Consider the following 12,975-nt stretch of genomic DNA (forward strand, 5'->3'; position numbering starts at 1 on the left):
AGACCAGTGATGGTTTTGCCCCTACAGGGTCCTAATCCACTGGTGTTGTTACAATCACAGGGTAGTAATCAACTATTCTGAGAAGTGCGTTCTCTTTCGCCACCCCGGAGGGCACGGGAAGGCCTTGCCTTTGCTTCTTCTCAAAACTTACTACTTACTTTCCTGTGAGATTTTCATAGAGGGGAGTCGAAGTGACTCCACACTCTCACTCAGTCACCTTTATTACACTCACACACAGTTATTTTATTTACACAAATACATAGAAATAACCGTACGCGTATTCTTAGGCCAGGGGAGCTCGCCCTCCCGTGGAATTTAACTAATGTCCTGCATTAGGGGACTCCACCATCCCTGCGAGGTTTAACTGCCTTTTCACTGTGCACTTATTTCCCTGTTTAACCGTGACTTTGTCACTATTTCACTATTTCAACATTTCTATTTTACGCAGCCTACTGCCACCATTCACAACAACAATTTTATCAGAATCAAATTCTATACTCACACTCCGTCGGTCTCTTTCCCTCTCGGTGATCCCGTCAACCTTTCAGATCACAGCCAACGGATTTTTGCCTCTGCGACCGCACGGGCTGCGGCACACTTGGCCTGCCGGTACCTGTCATCTGCCTCTGGGGTCCCACCTACCAACAAAGATAAGTAGGACTCCTTCTTCAGCTTGACGGCATCCCTTACTTCCGGTGTCCACCACCGGGTTCGGGGATTGCCGCCGCGACAGGCACCAGAGACCTTGCGACCACAGCTACGAGCAGCCGCATCGACAATGGAGGTGGAGAACATGGTCCACTCGGACTCCATGTCTCCAACCTCCCCCGGGATCTGGGAGAAGCTCTCCCGGAGGTGGGAGTTGAAGACCTCGCTGACAGAGGGCTCCGCCAGTCGTTCCCAGCAGACCCTCACGATACGTTTGGGCCTGCCAGGTCTGACCGGCTTCCTACCCTCCCAGCGGATCCAACTCACCACCAGGTGGTGATCAGTCGACAGCTCTGCCCCTCTCTTCACTCAAGTGTCCGAGACACGTGGCCGGAGGTCAGATGATACGACTACAAAGTCGATCATCGACCTCCGGCTCAGGGTGTCCTGGTGCCACGTGCACTTATGGACACCCTTGTGCTCGAACATGGTGTTCGTGATGGACAAACTGTGACGAGCACAGAAGTCCAACAACTGAACACCACTCGGGTTCAGATCAGGGAGGCCGTGCTTCCCGATCACCCCCCTCCAGGTCTCACTGTCGCCGCCCACGTGGGCGTTGAAATCCCCCAGGAGAACAATGGAGTCCCCAGTCAGAGCGCTATCTCGTACCCCTCCCAGGGACTCCAGGAAGGTAGGGTACTCTGCACCGCCGCTCGGCCCGTAGGCCGAGACAACGGTGAGAGGAACAAACTGTTCGTTACCAAAGATGGGTGAGAATTGAGAAAGTTCCGCATTTTCCTCTAAATACAACTGAGAGGTGTGCCAAACTGATAATGTATTCCGAAGAAATGGTTTTTTTTGTGTTTTTAAGTAATTTTACTTGGTTAGCTGAGTATAAATATAAATTTGGAGGCACATTAATCAGATGTTTCTCAATTGAAACCCAAGCAGGTGGGGACTTTTGCTCAAAATAGAACATCCCTGCTCTTATCTGAGCAGCCCAATAATACCACTCAAGATTTGGCAGTTTCAAGGCATCCAATTCATAACGTAAATACAAGAGAGAGAGTCTGGTCCTGGAACGTTTGTTGTTCCAAATAAAATTTGAAAAAAGATTCTTCAGAATCTTAAAAAGTGATGCAGGGGGTGCAAGAGGGATGGATTGAAATAAATATACATATTTAGGCAGAATTGACATTTTAAGTATACTAATTCGGCCAGTCATTGAGATGGGTAACTTATCCCATCTATTTATTAAATTAGTAACTTTTTCAGTAAGATCATTATAATTTTGGGGATAATTTCATCAATTGTAAGGGTAATCTTGACACCAAGGTAAGTAAACCTGTGTACACATATTTCAAAGGGTGTAAAAATTGGGGGGGTTAATACATTCTAGCTGATTCATAAATAATATTGTTGATTTTGAACTATTAACTTTATACCCTGAAAAGCTACCATAAAAATTAATTAAATCCAATAATGCAGGTATTGTCTGTGTCAAATTGGAGCAGAACAAAATTACGTCATCTGCATACTGAGCAATGCAGTGCTCTCTATCACCTGTTGTAATACCTTTCAGCACAGGGTGATTGCGAATCGCTACTGCAAGCGGTTCGATTGCTAGAGTAAATAATAATGGAGACGGGGCAACCCTGTCTCGTACCTCTGTGTAGGTTAAAAGGGGTGGCTAAGTTTCCATTTGTAAGTACCATTGCTTGGGGATCAGAATAAAGTAATTTGATCCAAGAGAGAAAAGACTTTTTTATCCCAAATCTCTGAAGAAGTTCAAACAGGAAATGCCATTCCACCTTATCGAAGGCTTTCTCGGCGTCCAAGGATAGAATGGCATTATCCGTGTGGTCAGAACTCTCAGACACAATGTTGAGCACCCGCCTTATGTTATGGAAACCCTGCCGTCCCCGAACAAAACCGTTCTGGTCCGAGTGCACTAGTTGTGGTAGCAATTTCTCCAAGCGTCTTGCCAAAGCCTTACAAAGAATTTTAAGATCGTTATTAAGTAAGGATACTGGTCGATATGATCCGCACAAAGTGGGAGTTTTGCCTTGCTTTAATAGTAATGTGATTACAGCCATGTTCAGTGAGGGCGGCAGGGATCCATCATGCAAAGACTCCATAAACATTTCAAGCAGCGGCCGCATCAGTAAGTGCGAAAAGGTTTTATATATTTCAAATGGAATACAGTCGGGCCCTGGAGCTTTTGAGCCCTTCATACGGCTGGCAGCCGCTGCTAGTTTATCAGTAGTAATTTCTAAGTCCAAATCTGCCAGGATGTTTTCTTCAAGAGGAGTAATGTTTAGTGAATCCAAAAATTCAATTTGGTTCTGTAAAGCTGATGGGGAGATATTGGAGCCATACAGGTTTTCATAAAACGTTTTAAATTTGTCATTAATTTCTTTAAAGTCACAAGTTTCTACATTTTTATTTGTTTCTATTGTATTTATTGTTCTCTCTGTTTCTGATTGTTTTATACGCCAAGCTAGCAATTTGCTAGCTTTCTCTCCTTGCTCATAATATGACTGCTTCAGTCTAAGGAGACTCTTAGTGGCTCTAATAACAGAAAGAAGATTATATTTGGCTCTTAATTCGAGTAGTTCTTTATATGACTGTTCAGAGGGGTTATTAAAATGTTATGATTGAATTTGATCAATTTTATTTTCTAGCTGCTCCATTTCCAATCTCCAAGATTTGTGTTTAAAGCTTCGCTTCCCAGCGAATAGAGGCTGAGGTTTGATCTGTATTATTATTAAAGAAATATACAATCCATGAATTCTGGATCTCTCAGCCAGAAAGATAGGAGGCGCCATCTAGTGGATGGCCGTGCTGAAAGCATTTTAAAGTTAAAAGAGACTGCAGAATGGTCTGAAATAATGACGCTATTATACCAGCTTTTAGTTATTGAAGATATAAGGGAAGCAGAAACCAAAAAATAGTCTATTCTAGAAAAAGTTTGACAAGTGGCAGAGAAGCATGAGAAAACAGATTGATTAGAGTGATATTTTCTCCATACATCTATTCAATTCACTGATGTAATTAAGTAACTCTTTGCGAGACTGGGTGTGCGAGGTATCCCTCCCTGTTGATCTATCGATTTCAGGTTGAACCGTACAATTAAAATCACCACCAGTAATATAAAAACCAGGTAGATTAGCAAGGAATAAAAACAAATTTCTGAAAAAGACCAGGTTATCATCATTGGGACCATATAAATTCACTAGATTGAATCGCAGTGAATTAATTTCACATTGCACAATAAGATATCTTCCATTCCTGTCCACATCTACATTTATTAGACGAAATGGTATTGAATTATGTATTAAAGTGATGACACCACGGGATTGGGAACTAAAAGAGGCTGAAAAAACCTGTCCAGGCCATCTCCGTCTCACTTTCACTATATTTTCTGGTGTCAAATGTGTTTTTTGTAAAAACACTATCTTAGCTTTTAAATCTTTAATGGCTCCCCCACTAAAAATTTCTCCACCCTGCCTTCACTGCACATGCGTCATTTGGGACTACAGCAGCTCATCTGAGTCTGACTCTCTGCACCCAAAGCAATCAAAGGGAATAATGTGATTATTAACCTTCAGATGAAAAATTAAAACCTCTTAAATCATTCTAAAGCTAGTTTTAAGCAGAAACGAGGCTATAGTCGGTGAGTCGCTACAGACGCTCCGAAATGACGTCGCCACCACAGCAGCGTGTCAGACTCAGATGTGCTGCTGTGGTGCTCTGATCAGTCCCCGTCTTTTATTATGAAATAATGCTGAATTTATATGGAAATGATTGTTGTCAAAGCTTCAGATATCTGTCGTTGAGATAGATGATGACTGGGGTGAAGTTTGAAGTGGAAACCAGGTGATAATTAGTGAATTGCTGGTGATGCTCATAAATGACGCATGTGCAGTGAAGCCAGGGTGGACTGATTTTTAGGGGGGACCGTTCAGTCAGCAACACCAGTCAGCAACTGAACATCCAGTGCTCAGGTGTCCAAAAATTCTCTTTGTGCAATTAAAATGTTTACAATCACTGAATTTTTTTAAATGCAGTGCAGTTATTTATAATGCTGCAAAACCAGCGTCTGTACACAGATTTCTGTCAAAATATTTCCATGTTCCAATTATTTCATCATATAAAACTGCTAACATAAAATATATATATAAAATCTTGGCAGTCCTTCTGATCGAGGTTCAGCCCGTGGACGGTGTGAGGCCGGTAGTCAGTGGGAATCCACAGGATGATGTCACTCTTATAAAAACAAGAGTCGAAGCTGTGAACAGGTAAAACCCTAAATAGTGCAGCAGATAACAGAATATTTACAGAGGAATCCTTCAAATGGTGATACAAGCACCAAATTTGCCAAACGTACACCTTAGATATTACTCTTTTGGGGGGGGGGGAGACGGGCCACTTGAATTTTCAATAGGCGGCCACGTAGGGGTTAATTAAAGAATTACATAGGGGTCAAAATATAAAAATGCTCCCATATTATTTGTCTGATTGTAAAGATTCCAAAAAGGTATAGTTTGGACTATCTATGACTGAATTCTATAGAGTTATGGGGTAAAAACAACAAGAATGGTGATAAAGTTCAGTTTGTACAGGGGTCAAAAGTTGGAGTTGCTACAAATTTTGTTCAAAGGTGATGTAAATTATTGGATGAGTTAATAGGGTTTCAAAAAGGAATAGTCTGCACCATGTATTATGCTTAGTTATCATGTTACGGGGTAACATATGTCACATGTCATAGAATTCAATAGAGGTCAACATTATTTGACCTTTTCTTTAGAGACCAGGCATTCAACACAGTCAAAACGATTCCATGAATTAATCCAAGTTGCTCAATCAACAATTTGCACCAGTTTTTACTAAAATTGGAGCAGCTTTAACTTTTGACCCCTGTACAAACTGAAATTGACCTTTGTCACCATTCTTGCCATTTTTACCCCATCACTCCAAACATTCAGTCATAGATAGTCCAAACTATACCTTTTTGAAATCTTTATGATCAGACAAATAATGTGGTATAGTTTTCAATATGATTGGAGCATTTTTATATTTTAACCCCTGTGTAATTCGTCAATTGACCCCTACGTGGCCGCCTATTGAAAATTTAAGTGGCCCGTAGTTTGTTTGGTTTTTTTTTTCCCAAAAGTAAAATGTCTAAGGAGAATTTGTGCTGGATTTGGTGCTTGTATCACCATGTGAAGTATTGTTTCAGTTATTTGCTGCACTAAAAAGCACAAATGTTTCTTTTAACAGCACAAATGATGGAGGCCAGTTTGGACATGGGTGGGAGCGGGGGGTGATGTCACGGGTCAGAAAATGTATTTTTGAATTACTCAAAAGCTTTAACAGCACCAACGAACAGCGCTATTTTAATATTTTGAATGGGGGGGCAGTGTCTTCCCCACATTCAGAGCCGACTGTGTCATGAGGCTGTACGACAAATGTACTTAAATAAAAAGGGTAATACTGGCTCCAAAAAAATGACTAGAGGAAAAGTAGAAACACAGGTTTACACAAGTTACATAAGTGCTTGACAACGGTGACCAGCATCCGCAATTAATGGTTATAAAAATCAGTTGACATTTATGACTCCATTTAGAAGCGGCCACGTCCACATCTCGTCTGTTTTTGACAGATGTTGGAGCTGAAATGCAACTGAACGGCCAATCAGATTGTCAGTAATCACATAGTCATGCCCCCTGTAGTCATGAACATGTGAGTGCACAGTGCAGAAAAAAGAAAAAAATATAGCTCATGGTCGAACACAACGCAGGCGTAAACTGGTGGTCAAACAGCCGTTTCTTTATTGGACGGTCAACCCACAGACACGTTTTCTGTTTGTAATCACAGCTGCACTGTCTGAAAAACAAAACCGTCATCTCTGCTCACGCACGCACGCACGCACGCACTCCCTGTGATGCATTCAGTGTCCATTGTAAATTTCTTGTCTTGCTCCCGATTTCTCTACACTCACTGCAACAAGTGCAGTGGACAGAACAAAAACGAGACAAAGATTTGACTCATTCATATCTTTGAGTCAAATCAATAAGTGAATGTGAATGAGTCACTCGAACGGTGCATATGAAGTGTGGAAACCACTATAAGTTTAAAAGGGTTCATTTGGAATCAGAAAACCAGCGATTTAACTGTCAGAGAGCCGACGGTTAAATCGCTCGAGTGATATTCACATGCATACATATGTTTGTACATGTGCACGTCACTTACAGTGTGCATTCAGTGTGAAGTGCTTGCATAAAGATTGATGTGGAGCGTGTCAACTTTTACTGTTGTGTCTCTGCGGGAATTGTTTGTAATATCACGTGCCACGTTATTATTTGACCAGTAGATGTCAGCAGTTTCTAACAATCTGCTAAATAGATTCTCGTTGCAGAGCTTGGGTGATGAAATTAGCCAGTTTTGAGTTTAAGCAATGCAGGGGCTGCTGGGTAAATTCAAAGGTCAAGCAATACAAACCGCACATTACCAGCGTCACAAACACAAAGCAAACGCACAAAAAAATAAATAAGTAAGTAAATAAAAACCCCTAAACATTGTCATCATCTTGATCAAAAGCATTAAATTGCAGTGTTAAGAGTCAGTTTATCTCTATTATATTTATAAACCTTAACAGAGCTAAAGGCTCACTCGTATTGTTTACAAACACAAAACAAATGCATGAAAAGTAAACACAAAATAAAACTTCACTGTCATCTTTACCAAAGCAGTAAATCACAGAATTAAGTCGGTTTATTTATTTATATTTATAAACTGTTAATGTAGCTAATGGATCACCTGTATTCAGTCTCAAAGTGATACTTGACTGAAAGTAAAAGTATCATATCATAAAATTACTTTGGTAAAAGTCTCCTTTAAAAATATTACTTGAGTAAAAGTCTTAAAAGTATCTGAAATTTATTGTACTTAAGTATCAAAAGTAAATTTCTCATAAAATGTATTTTAAAAGTATTGAGTAAAAGTAAAATGCAAAGCGAGTGGAGAGTGAAATTGCGACACGAAAAGAAAACCAGTGTGATGTCTGGAGAAACCAGGAGGGAGCTGGATCTGCTTTTGGCAGAACATTTGGTGTTGGTGTTGGATGAGTGCCGTTCTTTTTCTGAAGACCACACAGTCTTTTCCCTGGATGACCCACACACACCTTTATGTTAAACACAACAGCCAGGCTCTTGTGAAACAGAACAGTCATTTATAGCTACACAGTTGTGCCAAATTTAAAGAAAAAAAATGCGTCATCACCACCAACCACTGCAAACCAACCAAACGCTGTGCTCTTTGCGCTCTTGAATCCAAAAGATGGCGCTGCTTTTACGCACCACATCTCCCGGGAAATTTCAAATAAAATAATTGAAATGAAATACCTACACTGGCCAGTTTTGTCGGTACTAAAATGTGTTAATTAGCGATCTGTGTATGTGTGTGCGAGTTTGGAGTCCAAAGCGCACACCCTCCAGTCTCCTCTTTCTCAGCCGGAGCGCAGCTTCAACTTTGTTTTTGTCTTATAAACTTGTTTTATGTCAAACATGCCACTTGCTGCAGGGTGAAAGCCGGACCCCTCTGCTGCACCTTTAGAGGACTGTATTTCTTCCCGGTGTACAGCTGCGCTCCTGCTTCACCTCTGCAAACAGGCATTGCCCGATCAAATTTCTTATAATGAATATGGTTCAGGGAATGTGGTTCAGTAATGAAGATGGTTCAGGGAAATGTATCAGAGTAAAAGTGTACATTTTCTTGAGGAAATGTAATGAAGTAAACGTGAAAGTAGCCAGAAATTTAAATAATGAAGTACATAGACATCAAAATTCTACTTAAGTACATTACAACACTGCCTGTATTGTGTTCACAAACACAAAACAAATGCATGAAAAATAATACTGACTTTTGAATTGTTTACATACTTTTATTTTGGCTCTTACAGCGTCTTCTTACCAGCCAGTTCGATTGGATGCATTGACCTGTGAACTGAAAGTGTTAGCTAGCTTTCCGTGCATGCGCGCACTGATAAACCGGAAACTGGCTTATTGGTCGGGAGTCTAGGCCAATCGAGACTCGGCTTTGTTTACTTTCCACGTCAGTCACAGCTGCTGCACTTCTGTAATTTTTTTCTTCTTCTTCTAAAGTGAAGCCAGACTATTGAGCATTTACTGTTTCATGTTGTGCTGGTCCTGGCGTTAGCGTGCATGCAAACTTTGCATAGAAACAAATCGGTACAGCGCCATCCAGACGTGGCTCGCTGTCGAGACCAGAATTGCACATCACTTTGAATGTTTTTAGTCAAACCAGGAAACTGGACAAATGTTAATGCTGAACCCTGTCACATGACTTCTGTCCTCAAACTCCATGAGAATTGTTTTGAGGAATTTGTTGATTCACCAATGGTTACTGTTTGGCATTTGGCGTAAAAGTTGTGATAAATCTCAGTGTGGTTCTACGGCGGAGCCGCTGTGGTGGCCCTGAACTGAGACGGGCAGCCAGACGACCAATGCCATAGTTCACCTTGCTATTGGTCACATGACCTGTGGCCTTGAAAGCACAAAAACTTTTTTTAATTCCAGCCGTTTGGAGACAACATGGCATAAGGAGAAATAAAGTAGCTTTAGTTTGGACAGAACCATACAGTAGTGTTCAAAATAATAGTAGTGTTATGTGACTAAAAAGATTAATCCAGGTTTTGAGTATATTTATTTTTGTTACATGGGAAACAAAGTACCAGTAGATGCAGTAGATTCTCACAAATCCAACAAGACCAAGCAGTCATGATATGCACACTCTTAAGGCTATGAAATTGGGCTATTAGTAAAAAAAAAAAAAATGTAGAAAAGGTGTTCACAATAATAGTAGTGTGGCATTCAGTCAGTGAGTTTGTCAATTTTGTGGAACAAACAGGTGTCCCCTATTTAAGGATGAAGCCAGCACCTGTTGAACATGCGTTTCTCTTTGAAAGCCTGAGGAAAATGGGATGTTCAAGACATTGTTCAGAAGAACAGCGTAGTTTGATTAAAAAGTTGATTGGAGAGGGGAAAACATTTTTTACGCAGGTGCAAAAAATTATAGGCTGTTCAACTACAATGATCTCCAATGCTTTAAAATGGACAAAAAAAATGACACGTGGAAGAAAACAGAAAACAACCATCAAAATGGATAGAATAACCAGAATGGCAAAGGCTCACCCATTGATCAACTCCAGGATGATCAAAGACAGTCTGGAGTTACCTGTAAGTGCTGTGACAGAAGACGCCTGTGTGAAGCTAATTTATTTGCAAGAATCCCCCGCAAAGTCCCTCTGTTAAATAAAAGACGCGCAGAAGAGGTTACAATTTGCCAAAGAACACATCAACTGGCCTAAAGAGAAATGGAGGAATATTTTGTGGACTGATCAGAGTAAAATTGTTTTTGGGTCCAGCGGCCGCAGACAGTTTGTGAGACGACCCCCAAACTCTGAATTCAAGCCACAGTTCACAGTGAAGACAGTGAAACATGGTGGTGCAAGTATCATGATATGGGCATGTTTCTCCTACTATGGTGTTGGGCCTATATATCGCATACCAGGTATCATGGATCAGTTTGGATATGTCAAAATACTTGAAGTCATGTTGCCTTATGCTGAAGAGGACATGCCCTTGAAATGGGTGTTTCAACAAGACAATGACCCCAAGCACACTAGTAAATGAGCAAAATCTTGGTTCCAAACCAACAAAATTGCCTCGCAGATGTGAAGAAATCATGAAAAACTGTGGTTATACAACTAAATACTAGTTTGAGTCACAGGATTGCTAAAAAAAAAGCAGTTTGAACATAGTTTTGAGTTTGTAGCATCAACAGCAGATGCTATTATTGTGAACACCCCCTTTTCTACTTTTTTTTTTTACTAATAGCCCAATTTCATAGCCTTAAGAGTGTGCATATCATGAACGCTTGGTCTTGTTGAATTTGTGAGAATCTACTGAATCTACTGGTACCTTGTTTCCAATGTAACAATAAGAAATATACTCAAAACCTGGATTAATCTTTTTAGTCACACAGCACTATTATTCTGAACACTACTGTATATTGCGGTATCACTGACTCAGGAAGAAATCATTTTGCGTGCAAGTGTCTTTCACTTCCTTGGAGGTCTTGTCATTACAGGCTGGTGGTTTTATTCTTTTTGGCGATGTCTCTGCTGTGAAGTTGTCTGTTTTACAGATGTTACATTTCAAACAGTTGCTTTAATGTACTACAATATTTGTTCCAGGCGGAGAACATCTACAATGACGAGGAGCCGGACACTGCCGCAGCAGAGCTGGAGGCCCACGATTCTCTTGTTGCTTCCACTTTGGCACAGCTGGACTCATGAGCACATTTTGCCACCTGTTTGCCATTTTTAGGGGATGAGATTTTAAAGATTTTTTTCCATGTAATGTTTTTCTGTTTCACCTTAAGACAGAACATCTGGGTTTATGTGGACGGACAAATGTCTAAAGGACAGGTGGACAATTCAGAACTACATGTTACCGTGACTGTTTTCCCAGTGATCCATAACTTTAAAAGGCACTTTGATATACGGCTACTTTCCGTATTTGGAGTGTGGACTGGAAGCTGTTCACCTACATTGGAAAGTCCCCCCCCCATGTAAAATGTTACTTTTCTGTAAAAAGTTGCAAATAAAGTTTTGTTGTTGCTTGTGTTCTGGCACCAGGATCCAGCTCATGCTTCGATGTCTGCAGTACCATCTACTACCACAACAATCAAGTCTGCAACACAAGTCCACACAAAGTGGCATCAGGATAACAGGGAACAGAGACTTGATTAAACGATGTAATGCTTGATTTGAACTTTGGGCTGGAAGTCGACCAGTGAAGCAGGGTCTTTCACTGACCCCAAAACAGAACTATTCTTGGTTCTTCAGGCACACAGACGTTTCCAGAGTTCTCCAGCTGAAAGTTGAGTATTTTTCAGTAACTTCCTTCAGACTGGTCGTATGTTCACCCTGTTCCTGAGGAAATAAACAATCAACTGCAAATTCTACAAAATGTTTATTGAAAAGCGAGACAAGCCTGCAAGAAGACTGAGCGACCAGAGCGGGGCTGTGGGTCGCGGGTTTTTAGTAAAAATAAAGTTTTGTGAAGCTCTGGTGGGTCTTGCCTCGTCTTTCACATTTAGTCTCTTCTGCAGAGGTAGATTCTGACGTAACCTGAGAGTCCATCAGGAGCCACACCCACCGGGCATTGATGCTAAAACAAGCCACTCACTCAGCTGGGACATGATTTATAAAAGAAAAACAATTCATTCTAATTCCACGACTTAGAAAACAAACTGGAGAAATTATAAGTAGAAGGAACCAAATCAAACAGCTTCCATCTCAATACTTCAACAGCTCAAAGCAGAATCATGGGATTTTTTTCCCTAACTTTTTTTGGTTTTATGTTTTTGGGTAAAACATTTCAAAATAAATTCTGATTGGTCCAGCAGTGACCTGCCACAGGCTAAAGAATGGCTCAGGCCCTTTGAGGTGAAGCAGCGTGGAGCTGCTTCAAATGTTTTAAAAATTATGCTGACTTGAGTCCAAATCCAGTTTGGTGACACTGTAACCAAATCTGCACAAGTTGACTGCTGACAGACTTGCTGCAGTTTCCCGACTGTCGCAAAAGGACAATTGATGTGGCCTCACTAAACGGGACCCGGCTGTCTGTACAATCACCTAGAGGAGGTCGACCCAGATGTGCTGAGGGGGCTGCAGCACCCCCTACTAGTTGGGGTTTGTGTCTACAAGACAAAATGTTTGCCAAAAACCAAAATAAACCTATTTTGGTAGTAACAACAACCATAGCAGACTGACAAACATGAAGAACTACAGCTGACAAAGCTGTTCTGCCTGGAAGGATCGCAAATATTAGTGATGGTGTGAGTTTGGCAAGTTCTTCTATTACTACCGTACAGCGATACCAAGGATTAGACACTGAATGAAAAATAATCTGAACTGTTCAAAACTCAATATGGTGCTGTACTTTGACAGCAGACTGCAGTTGTTACAGGGTAAAATGTTTGCACTTCAAGTTAATAGTAAATCCAGATGTTCTTTATTGACTTCCAGCACCACTGCCTGTCACAGTTGCGTCAAGTTAAATTAACTTACGTTAATTGTCTATTAAATAACAGAAAGATGTTTCCTGAAACTCAAACCAATGCTAGAAACACTTTCTAGGATCACCAATAATTTTTACCCAAAATCTTTAAAACAACAACAAAAAAAAACTCCCAGCATAAGCAAATATGGAAATCCCATTTTCAAATGTCATG

This window comes from Thalassophryne amazonica, chromosome 2, assembly GCF_902500255.1.
Source record: "Thalassophryne amazonica chromosome 2, fThaAma1.1, whole genome shotgun sequence".
In the NCBI taxonomy this organism is placed as follows: Eukaryota; Metazoa; Chordata; class Actinopteri; order Batrachoidiformes; family Batrachoididae; genus Thalassophryne; species Thalassophryne amazonica.